We start from the raw sequence: 11,961 nt of genomic DNA on the forward strand, positions 1-11,961 counted from the left end.
GAATGAAAAAAAGTCTCAGAGACCTGTGAGATACCATCATACATATATATACATAATGAGAGTCACAGAAGGAGAAAGAGAAGGAGCAGAAGGAGCAGAGAGAAGAGAGGAGGAAAAGGGGTAGAAAGAATATTTTAAAAATTAATGTCTGAAAACTTCCCAAATTTTGATAAAAATTGTTGATCTACATGTCCAGAAACTCAGTAAAACCCAAAAGGAATAAACTCAAAAACCCAGACATAGACATATTATAAACTATCAAAAGCCAAAGTTGGAAAGAACCTTTTTTAATTTATATCATTTTTATTCAAACATTTTCATTATATATAAATACATATAATTATTCCATGTTTAAAATTTTCAACAAAAACATGATACATGGCAAAAAAATTTTTAAAAATGTCTTATATACAGGAAAAAGTAAGGTGTATAGAAACTGCTCTACAGGAAGCACAAATTTTGGACTTACAGCAAATAACACGAAGTTGGCAGTTTAAAGTATGTTCAAAGAATTGAAGAAAATCTTGTCTAAAGAATATGAGAATTTATATTCTATAATATATAAATATAATACATATTATATATTAAAATATATTTTATATGATATATAATGAAAATTGTACCTGTATATTAATATATAAGTAATATATAATGTATTATATTATGTATATTTATATAGATATAATTCTCATAATTTTTTAGACAAGATTTCATATATGCATTCCAAAATTTTGTGTATACATTCAAATTGTATATATATATCAAAACATCACATTGTACCTATAGGTACAGTATAACAATATGTACCCATAGGTACAATGTGATGTTTTGATATATGTACTCAATTTGAAATGATTAAATCAAAAAATTACCATATCTATCACCTCACTCATCCTTTTTTTTTTTGAGACATTTGAAATTTGCTGTCAGCAATTTTGAAATATTAGATACATTATTATTAACTGTGGTCACCTTGCTGTGTGGTAGATTTCAAAAACTCCTTTCATCTGTTGAATTAAAACATTATGTCCTTTGACAAACATTTCTTCTGCCAACCCTTGGCCTCTGGTAACCAACATTCTCCTTCCTACTTTGATGAGTGTGACTTTTTTAGATTCACCATAAAAAGGAAATCATGCAATATTTGACATTTTGTGCCTGGCTTACATCACTCAGCAAAATGTCTTCCAAGTTTATTTATCTTATTGCCAAGGACAGCATTGTCTTTTTTATTTTTTAAGGCTGAATGGCTTTCCATTGTGCTTGTATCTAATATTTTCTTTATCTCTTCATCTGCGTAGACCCTTAGGTTTATTCTACATCTTGGCTATTGTGAATAACACTTCAGTGAATATGAATGCAGACATGTCTTCAGTATATTGATTTCAGTTCCATTAGATATATACCCAGAAGTAGGATTGCTAGATCACATGGTAGTTCTCTTGTTCCTCTAGCTGTCTATAATTTCTACAAGACGTTGAGACAACTTTATACCATTTTTCATGGCTGTACTATCTTACATTTCCACTAACAGTGTTCAAAGATTCTGTTTTCTCCACATCATTACCAACATTTTTTAGTTCATCTTTTTTATCATAGTCATTCTAATAGGTGTAAAGTAATATCTCATTGTAGATTTAATTTTAATTTACCTAAAAATTAGAGATATTCAACAAATTTTTATGACCGTTGGCCATTTGTATATCTTTTCTTAAGAAACATCTGTTCAGGCTCTTTTGCTCATTTTTTAGTTGGTTATTTTTCTTATTATTGAGTTGTTTGAGTTCCTTATGTATTTAGGATATTAATCCCTTATCAAATGTATGGTTCTAAAATATTTTCTTCCACTCTGTGGGTTATGTATTCACTCTGTTGTTTCCTTTGCTATGAAAAAGTTGTTTTTAGTTTGATGCAATCATTTTATGTATTTTTACTGTTGTTACCTGAGCTTTCAAGGTCATATCCAAAAAGTTACTGACCAAAACAATGACATGAAACATTTTTCTATGTTTTCTTTTAGTAGTTTTATTTATTTCTGGGTTTTACTTTAAATCCCTAAACCATTTTGTATTTATTTTTGTATATGATGTGGGATGAGAATACAGTTTCATTCTTCTGCTTATGAATATCCACTTTTCCCAATAGTGTCTATTGAAGAGACTATCCTTTTCCCATTGTGTATTTCTGGGATTTTTGCTGCCACTCAAATAACCATAAAGGTGTGAGTTTATTTATGGGCTTCCCACTCTATTCCATCAGTCCATGGGTCTATTTCTATGCCAGTACTATCATCTTTTGATCACAATTGTTTTAAAGTATGTTTGTAATCATGGAGTTTGATATGTTCAGTTTTTTTCTTTTTGCTTAACATTGCTTTGACTATTCGGGATCTTTTGTGGTTCCATATGTAATTTAGAATTTTTTTCTATTTCTGTAAGAATTACCATTGGGATTGTGTAGGGATTCATTGCATCTATAGATTTCTTCAAATAGTATGGACACTGTCAAAATTAATTATTCCAATCCATAAACATAAGTTATCTTTCTATTTATTTGTGTTGTCATCAATTTATTTCATCAGTGTTTTATACTTTTCAGTATACAGATCTTTCACCTCTTTGGTTAAATTTATGCCTAAGTATTTTTGTTCCTGCTGCTACTGTAAATGGGATTGTGTCCTCAATTTCTCTTTCAGAGTTCATTGTTAGTGCATATAAATGCTACTGATTGCTGCATGTTGATTTTGTATCATGCAAATTTACTGTATTCATTTATTAGTTTTAATTTTTTGGTGGGATCCTTAAGGTTTTTGAGCCAATTTCACCTTGTCCTTTCCTATTAGGATGCATTTTATTTCTTTCTCTTGCCTAATTGCTCTGTCTAGTACTTCCAGTACTATGTTGAGAAGAAACAGTGAGAATGGGCATCCTCATTTTGTTTTTTATAATGAAGGAAAAGATTTCAACTTTTAACCATTGATTTATAATGTTAGCTGTCAGCTTATCATATGTGGCGTTTATTGTGTTGAGGTGCATTCCCTCTGTAACTAATCTGTTGAGAGACTTTACCAAGAACAGTTGCGGAATTTTGTCAAATGCTTTTTTTTTGCACTTATTAAGATGATTATGTATTTTTGGTCATTTATTCTGTTAATGTGGTGTGCCACATTTACTGATTTGCATACGTTGAACCATTCTTGCACCTCAGAGATAAATCCCACTTGCTCATAGTGCATAATTCTTTCAATGGGTTGTTGAATTAGGTTTGCTCATATTTTGTTGAGTATATTTGCATCTATGTTCATTAGTGATAATGGCCTGTAATTTTCATGTCTTGTAGTGTCCTTGTCTGTCTTTGGTATGTGAGTAATACATGCCTTAAAAAATGAGTTTGGAAGTATTCCATCTACTTGAAATTTTAGAAAGAGTTTGAGAAAGATTATATTAGCTTTTCTTAAATGTTTGGTAAAATTTAGCAGAGAAGCCATTATGTCTCAGGCCGTTCATTGATGGGGGACCTCTTATTACTGGCTCAATCTCCTTACCCATTATTGGTCTATCCAGATTTTTAATTTTTTTCATGATTTAGTCTTGGTAAGCTGTATGTAATCAGAAATTTATATCTATCTTCTAGGTTATCCAGGTTGTTGGTATGTAATTATTCCTGGTAGTTTATTCGATTTTTTGTGTTTCTATCATATCAGTTGTAATTTTTCTTTATTTCTGATTTTATCTATTTTTTCTCAATTGTTCTTTTGAAGAGTGTTTCAATTTTATCTTTTCAAAAAAACTCTTAGTTTTGTTGATTTTTAAAATTATTTTCCTAGTTTCTAAATTATTCATTTTTGGTCTTTGTTATTTACTTCCTTCTAACGTTGGTCTTAGTTTGTTTTTCCTTCATTTCTCAGATATATAATGTTAGATTGTTTACTTAAGATCCTTCTTTTTCACTGATATAGGCTTTTTTTGCTATAAGTTTCACTCTTAGAGCTGCTTTTGCTGCATCTCATATGTTTTGATATGCTGTATTACCATTTTCAATTGTCTCAAGGTATTCTTTGATTTTCCTTTTAATTTATTTCATAGACTACTGGTTGTTTAGGAGCATGTTGTTTAATTTCAACATATTTTTAAAATTTTCAGGATAACTTCCATTGTTGATTTCTAGTTTCTTGTTATTGTGATTTAAAAAAAAAATGATATAATTTAAATCTTCCAGAGAGAGAATCTTTTTTTTTTTTTTTTGAGATGGAGCAGAGAGAGAATCTGAAAAGCAGCAAGATAAAATAATCTTTTTAAATATATAATGGGTTAAAAATAAGATGAACAGCCAATTTCTAATTGAAAACCATGAAGAAGAGAAGGCAGTCACATGACGTACTCAAAGTGCTGAGGAAACAGCTGTAGACCAAGAATTTGATATGCACCAAAACAAACTTTCAAAATTAAAGGATACATTAAGTCAATCCCAGAAAAACAAAAACAGAGATGATCTGCTGCTACCAGAAAAGCCTTACAAGACATAGTAATGGAAGTCCTCCAGGCTGAAATGAAAGGACACCAAACAAACTCAAAATTACATGAAGAAATGTAGAGCACAAGTTAAAGGTAACTGCATACATAAAGTATAATATAATACTGTTTTTTGTTTGTTTGTAACTCTTTTCTATCCCACCTATGTTAAAAGACCTGTGCATAAAGCAATGGCTTGATTGTAAAAATGTATTGCTGAACATGTAAAGTATTAAGATGTATTTTATGACAATAACAGCACAAAGAAGAGGGGAAAATGAGCTATATAGGAGCAAAGCATATTTATATTATTGAAATTTAATTGCAATATATCTAAACTAAATTTCTACAAGATAAAATATGAATTCTAATAGAAATACTACGATACACTATGGAAACACAAAAATATTTTTAAAAATTGCCAAGAAATTGAAATGACACACTGTAAAATATCTACACCAAAAAAAGAAGGTGGTGGCCGGGCATGGTGGCCCATGCCTGTAATCCCAGCACTTTGGGAGGCGGAGTGTGGTGGATCATTTGAGGTCAGGAGTTTAAGACCAGTCTCGCCAGCATGGTGGGACCCCATCTCTGCTAAAAATGCAAAAGTTAGCCAGGTGGTAGTGGTACACGCCTGTAATCCCAGCTACTGAGGAGGCTGAGGCAGGAGAATCACTTGAACCTGAGCAGTGGAAGTTGCAGTGAGCCAATATCATGTTTCAATCTGGGAGACAGAGTGAGACCGTCTAAAAAAAAAAAAAAAAAGAAGGAAAGAAAAAGAAAAAAAAGAAGGTGGTATTACTGTAAGAACAAAAAATACAGAAGACAGGAAGAAAAGAAATAGTATAGTGACAGAAGTGAACTTCACCTTATATCAAATGCAAATGGAGTAAACACTCTGAAAAAGGCAGAGATTGACTGACTGAGTTTAAATAATGATTCAACTATATGACTATATTCTGCCAGTAAAAAAACACATTTTAGGTTCAAAGACACAAACAGATTGAAAATAAAGTATAGAAAAAGATATAAAGTGCAAACCATAAACCCTCAAAAAAGCCTGAGTAGCTATGTTAATTTAATATCAGACAAAATAGACACTGAAACAAAAATCATTACTGTAAGATAAAAGGATATTTTTTAAACGGTAAAAGTACAAATCAAGAATATTTACCATTTACCACTTTATTTTTTTAATTAATTTTTAATTTTTCCTTTCAAATTTTATTATAGGTTCAGAGGGTTCATGTGCAGATTTGTTATATGGTTAAATTGGATGTCACTGGGGTTTGGTATACAAATTACTTCATCACCTAGGTAGTGAACATTATACCTGATAGATATTTTTTAGTCTCACCTTCATCCCATGCTCCATCCTCAACTAGGCCCAATGTCTATTGTTTCATTCTTTGTGCATATGAATACTCAATTTTTAGATCCCACTTACAAGTGAGAATATGCAGTATTTGGTTTTCTGTTCTTTAGTAATTCGCTTAGGATAATCTCCAGCTATGTCCATGGTACTGCAAAAGACGTGATTTCGCTCTTTTTGATGGTATGTTGTATTTTATGGTGTACATATACCATATTTTCTCTATCTAGTCCACTGTTAATGAACATTTAGATTTATTCCATGTCTATATTAGTCAGGGTTATCTAGAGGGACAGAACTAATAGGATACATATATATATATATGTATATATATGCATATACATACATATGTATTCATGTGTGTGTGTGTGTATATATATATAAATATATATATATATGGAGTTTATTAACTCACATTAATACAAGGTCTTACAATAGGCCATCTGCAAGCTGAGGAGCAAGGAAGCCAGTCCAAGTTCCAAAGCTGAAGAACCTGGAATCCAATGTTTGAGGACAGGAAGCATAGAGCACAGGATAAATATGTGGACTGGGAAGCTAAGCCAGTGTAGCCTTTTTATGTTTTTCTGCCTGTTTTATATCCTGGCCACACTGGCAGCTGATTAGATGGTGCCCAACCAAATTAAGGATGGGTCTGCCTTTCCCAGCCCACTGACACAAATGTTAGTCTCCTTTGGCAACACCGTCACAGACATACCCAGGATCAACAGTTTGCATCCTCCAATCCAATCAAGTTGAAATTCAGTATTAACCATCACAATGTCTTTGCTATTGTGGATATTGCTGAGACAAACATAGATATGCATGTGTCTTTATGGTAGAATGATTTATTTTCTTTTGGGTACATACCTAGCAATGGGATTCCTGGGTCGAATGGTAGTTCTCTTTTACGTTATTTGAGAAATCTCTAAACTGCTTTCCTCAGTGGCTGAACTAATTTACATTCCCACCAACAGTGTGTAAGTGTTCCCTTTTTCAGCAGCTGCAACAGCATCTGTCATTTTTGTACTTTTTAATAATAATGATTCTGACTCTTTTGAGATGGTAGCTCATTGTGGTTTTGACTTGCATCTTTCTAATAATTATTAGATGATTAGTGATGTTGAGCATTTGTCTATATGCTTGTTGGTTGCATATATGGTCTTCTTTTGAGAAGTGTTTGTTTTTGTTCATGTCCTTTGCCCAATTTTTAATGGAGTTGTTTGGTTTTGGCTTATTGGTTTAAATTCTTTATAGATTCTGGATATTAATCCTTTGTCAGATGCATAGTTTGCACTTATTTTCTGACATTCTGTAGGTTGTCTATATATTGTGCCGATAGTTTCTTTTGCTGTGCAGAAGCTCATTAGTTTAATTAGGCTCCACTTGTCAACCTTTTTGTTTTTGTTGCAACTGCTTTTGGCATCTTGGTCATGTTCTAAGTCCAGAATTGTATTTCCTAGGTTATCCTCCAGGGTTTTTAAATTTTCTGTTTTACACTGTATTTCATCCGTCTTGAATTGATTTTTGTATATTGTGAAATGGAGAGTTCCTGCTTCAATCTTCTGAAGATGATTATCTAGTTATCCCAGTATCACTTATTGAATAGGGAGTCGTTTCCTTACTGCTTGTTTTTGTCTGCTTTGTCAAAGATCAGATTGTTGTATATGTGTGGCTTTATTTCTTGCTTCTCTAATTTGTTCTATTGGTCTATGGGTCTGATTTTGTACCAGTACCATACTGTTTTTTATTACTGTAGCCCTGTAGTGTTGTTTGATGTTGGATGGCAACTAAAATCAGGTTGGTCTGTCTTTGTTCCTATTTCTTAGAATTTCTTTGGCTATTCAGGCTCTTTTTTTTTTTTTTTTTAGTTATGTATGAATTGTAGAGCAGTTTTTTCTAATTCTGTGAAAAATGTAATTGGTAATTTTATAGAAATAGTATTGAATCTGTACATTGCTTTGGGCAATATGACCATTTGAAAGATATTGATTCGTCCTCTTTATGAGCATGAAATGTTCTTCCATTTGTTTGTGTTGTCTCTGATTTCTTTCAGCAGTGTTTTGTAGTTCTCATTGTAGTAATCTCACTTCCCTGTTTAGCTTAATTCCTAGATATTTTATTATTTTTGTGGCTATTGTAAATGGTATTTCATTCTTGATTTTGCCCTCAGCTTGGACATTATTGATGTGTAAAAATGTTGCTGATTTTTGTACATTGATTTTGTATACAGAAACTTTCCTGAACTTGTTTATCAGAACTAGGCTCCTTTGAGCAGAGAGTATGAGGTTTTCTAGGTTTTCCTTTTTTTCTACTTCCTCTAGGTGTGAAGCTGAGTTTTTAATTTAAGACCTTTCTACCTTTCTGGTGTGGGTGTTTAGTGCTACTAACTTTCCTCTTCATACTGCTTTAGCTATGTCCCAGAGATTCTGATGTGTTGTATCTTGGTTTTCTTTAGTTTAAAATAATTGTTTTGATTTCTACCTGAAGTTCTACTTAAGTTCCTCAGAAGTCATTCAGGAACAGATTGTTTAATTTCCATGCGATTGTATGGTCTTGAGAGATCTTCTTGGTATTGATTTTGATTTGTATTGCACTGTGGTATGAGACTATAGTTGGTATGATTTTGGTATTTTTATTTGTTGAGAATTTCTTTAAGGCCAAGCATGTGATTGATTTTAGAGAATGTCCGATGTGCAGACAGGAAGAATGTATAATCTGTTGTTTTTGGGTGGAGTGTTCTGTAGAAGTCTGCTAGGTCCATTTGGTGAAGTGTTGGGTTAAGGCCTCAAATGTATTTGCTAGTTTTCCGCCTTGATAATTTGTCAAATACTCTCTTGGGATGTTGAAGTCTCCCACTTTTATTGTGTGTTTATCTAATTCCTTTCATAGATCTCTAAGAACTCATTTTATTAATTGGGGTGCTCCAATGTTGACAGTATATATACATAGGATAGTTAAGTCTCATTTTTGAAGTGAACACTCTAATTATTATGTAATGCCAATATTTGTCCCTTTTTAAAATTAAAGTCTGTTTTGTTTTAAGTGATACTAGTAACCCCAGATCTTTTATGTTTTCTGTTTTCTTGGTAGGTCTTTCTCCATCCCCTTACTTTGAAGCTATGAATGTCATTGCATGTGAGATGTGTCTCTTAAAGATATCATATAGTTGTGTCTTGCTTCTTTATCTAACTTTCTCCTCTGTGCCTTTTAAGTGGGGCATTTCGCCTTTTTATGTTTGATGTTAATATCGATAGGTGTGGATTTTATCCTACTGTCAAATTGTTAGCTGGTTTTTATGTAGACTTTTTTGTGTAGTCGTTTTATAGTGTAAATTATCCATGTACTTAAGTGGGTTTTTGTGGTTACTGGTAATTGTCTTTTGTTTCCATGTTTAGCACTACCATAAGGACCTCTTGTAAGGCAGGCATGGTGGCTACATATACTCCTAGCCTTTGCTTCTCTGAAAAGGATTTGATTTATCCTTCACATGTGAAGCTTAGTCTGGCTGGCTACAAAATTCTTGAATACTTTTTTTTTAGGGATGTTGAATATAGGTCTCCAATCTCTTCTGGTTTATACAGTTTCTGCTGAAAGGTCTGCTGTTAACCTGATATGGCTTCCTTTGTAGCTTACTTCCCCTTCTCTCTAGCTGCGTTAATATTTTTTCATTCATCTTGACTTTGGCAAATTGGATGATTATGTGTCTTGGGGATTGTCACCTTGTATAGTATCTTGCAGGGGTTCTCTAAATTCTCAGAATTTGAATTGTTAACCTCTCTAGTGAGGTTGGGACATTTTTCATGGACAATATCCTCAAATACATTTTCCAAGTTCCTTGCTCCCTCTCTCTCTCTTTAAGGGATGCCAATGAGTCATTGTTTTGGTCTCTACATAATCCTATATTTCTTAGAGGTTTTGTTCATTTAAAAAATGTTTTATCTTTATTTTTGTCTGAGTTGATTCAAAGAACTGGTCTTCGAGCTCTGAGATTCTTTCCTCCACTTGGTCTGTTCTGCTGTTAAAACCTCCAATTGTACAATTACATTCATGTGAGGTTTTCAGTTTTGTGAGATCAGTTTGTTTCTTTCTGAAAATGACTATTTCATCTTCCAGCTCTTGAAATGTTTTACTGGAATCCTTTGATTCCTTGGATTGAGTTTCAACTTTCTCTTGACTTTCAATGACTTCCTTGCCATTCAGATTCTGATTTTGTTTTTTTACTTTTATTTTAAGGTCAGGGGTACATGTGCAGGTTTGTTACACAGGTAAACTTGTGTCATGGAGGTTTTTAGTACAGGTTATTTTATAATTCAGGTATTAAGCCTAGTACCCATTAATTGTTTTTCTTTATCTTATTTTTCTTTCCACCAGACTTGCCTTAGAAGAGACCCTGAACTTTAACAGATTCTAATTTCTATGTCTGTTATTTCAGCAATTTTAGTCTGATCAAGAACCATTGCTGGGGAACTAATGCAGTTATTTGATGGTAAGAAGATAATCTGGCTTTTTAGAGTTGCAAGACATTTTGGACTGGTTCTTTCTCATCTGTGTGAGCTAATGTTTCTTTAATCTTTGAATTTATCCTTTAGACAGGACTTTTTGGTTTTATATTATTTGACGCTCTTAAGAGGCTTACTAAGGTGAAAGTTGGGTTTAGTCGACTGGCTTTATTTCTGGATAATTTTGCAGGGCCAAGGCACAGCTCAGGTCTCTTGGGTTAAATACTGTAACCCTGGAGGATTGGATCAGGCCCACAGCTTTGTTCTCTGGCTTCTTGAGGTTAAGCATCTGCTATAGTGGAAGGGCCAAGGTGTTCCTGTCTTCTGGCAAAAGCACTACAATACGGGGTGACAGCAAAAGCACTTGATCTGGATGATGGCAGTGGGATCAGCATGTGTGCCTTAGCAGCAGCAAGGTGGTGGTGGAATCCACACATGCACATGCCAGATATATAATTTGTAAGCTATAAATATACTTAACACTAGAGACCCAAAATATTTGAAGAAAAGACACATAATTGAAGAGAGAAATAGACAATTAGATATAATTCAATACTCCACATTCAGTAGTGAATAGAATAACTAGGCAGATCAATAACAAAATAGAATACATGAATAATACAACAACAGTATAACATAATGAAATCTACTATACACATAAAGAACATTCCACACAAGAAACAAGAATACACATTATTCTCAAGTGTATGTGGAACTTTCTCCAGGATATACTGTATGATAGGTTATAAAACATACCTCAAGGGTTTTTTTAATGATGTAATACAAAATACTTTCTCAGTCTACAATGAAAGAAAGTTAGAAAGTGATAATAGGAGAAAAATTTGGAAATTCACAATTATGTGGAAATTTTTAAGATAATTGGTCAAAGAGGAAGTCATAATGGAAGTCAGAAAACACCTTGGGAAAAATGAATACAGAATCACAACACACTAAAATTTAGGGGATGCAGCTAAAGCAGTGCTTAGAGGGAAATGTATTTGTATCTGGCTATCTTAAAGGAAATAAATATTTCAAATCAATACTATAAGTTTTCACCTTATAAAATTAGAAAAAGTAGAGCTAACCACATCCAAAATAAATGAAAGGAATTAGTGTACATTAGAACAAAAATGAAATAAAGGATGGAAAATTCAATAAAGTTATCAATAAAACCGAAAGTTACTTCTTAGAAAATATAAACCTTTAATTGACTGATAAAGAGAAAAACACACATATTTGAACAAATAGAATATCTTGATTGCAGATATACGTATCGCTGTATCTTTGATGGTAAGTTGAGGCAGTATATATCTGATCACTCTGGATATCTGTGTAAAATAAAATGCTAGGTGGAGATGAGAATAATACATGGATTTTTTTTATCAGTATAAAACTTCCTCAGTATGTACATGGAGAAATCAGGTATTTGAGTTTTTCCCAAAGTTCTCTCTCTCTTTTTCTTTGATGAGACAAGGTGAGATAAAAGAAGTGATGGGGTAGGCTGAGCGTGGTGGCTCATGCCTGTAATCCCAACACTGTGGGAGGCTGAGGTGGGCGGATCATGAGGTCAAGAGACTGA

The 11,961-nt window shown here is 32.8% G+C and overlaps 1 long non-coding RNA gene across 1 annotated transcript in view; it reads left to right on the forward strand.

The window, feature by feature from the left end:
- The window catches only part of LOC116474178 (uncharacterized), a 30,851-nt gene extending 19,115 nt beyond the window's left edge, over positions 1-11,736 (forward strand). Inside the window, exons 2-3 of the long non-coding RNA XR_004249620.1 lie at positions 10,316-10,369; positions 10,573-11,736. This is a non-coding gene — a long non-coding RNA (uncharacterized LOC116474178). The remainder of the gene's footprint in view (positions 1-10,315; positions 10,370-10,572) is intronic.
- Positions 11,737-11,961: the final 225 nt, after the last annotated feature.

This window comes from Hylobates moloch, unplaced genomic scaffold (genome assembly GCF_009828535.3).
Source record: "Hylobates moloch isolate HMO894 unplaced genomic scaffold, HMol_V3 SCAFFOLD_10, whole genome shotgun sequence".
NCBI classification, from domain to species: domain Eukaryota; kingdom Metazoa; phylum Chordata; class Mammalia; order Primates; family Hylobatidae; genus Hylobates; species Hylobates moloch.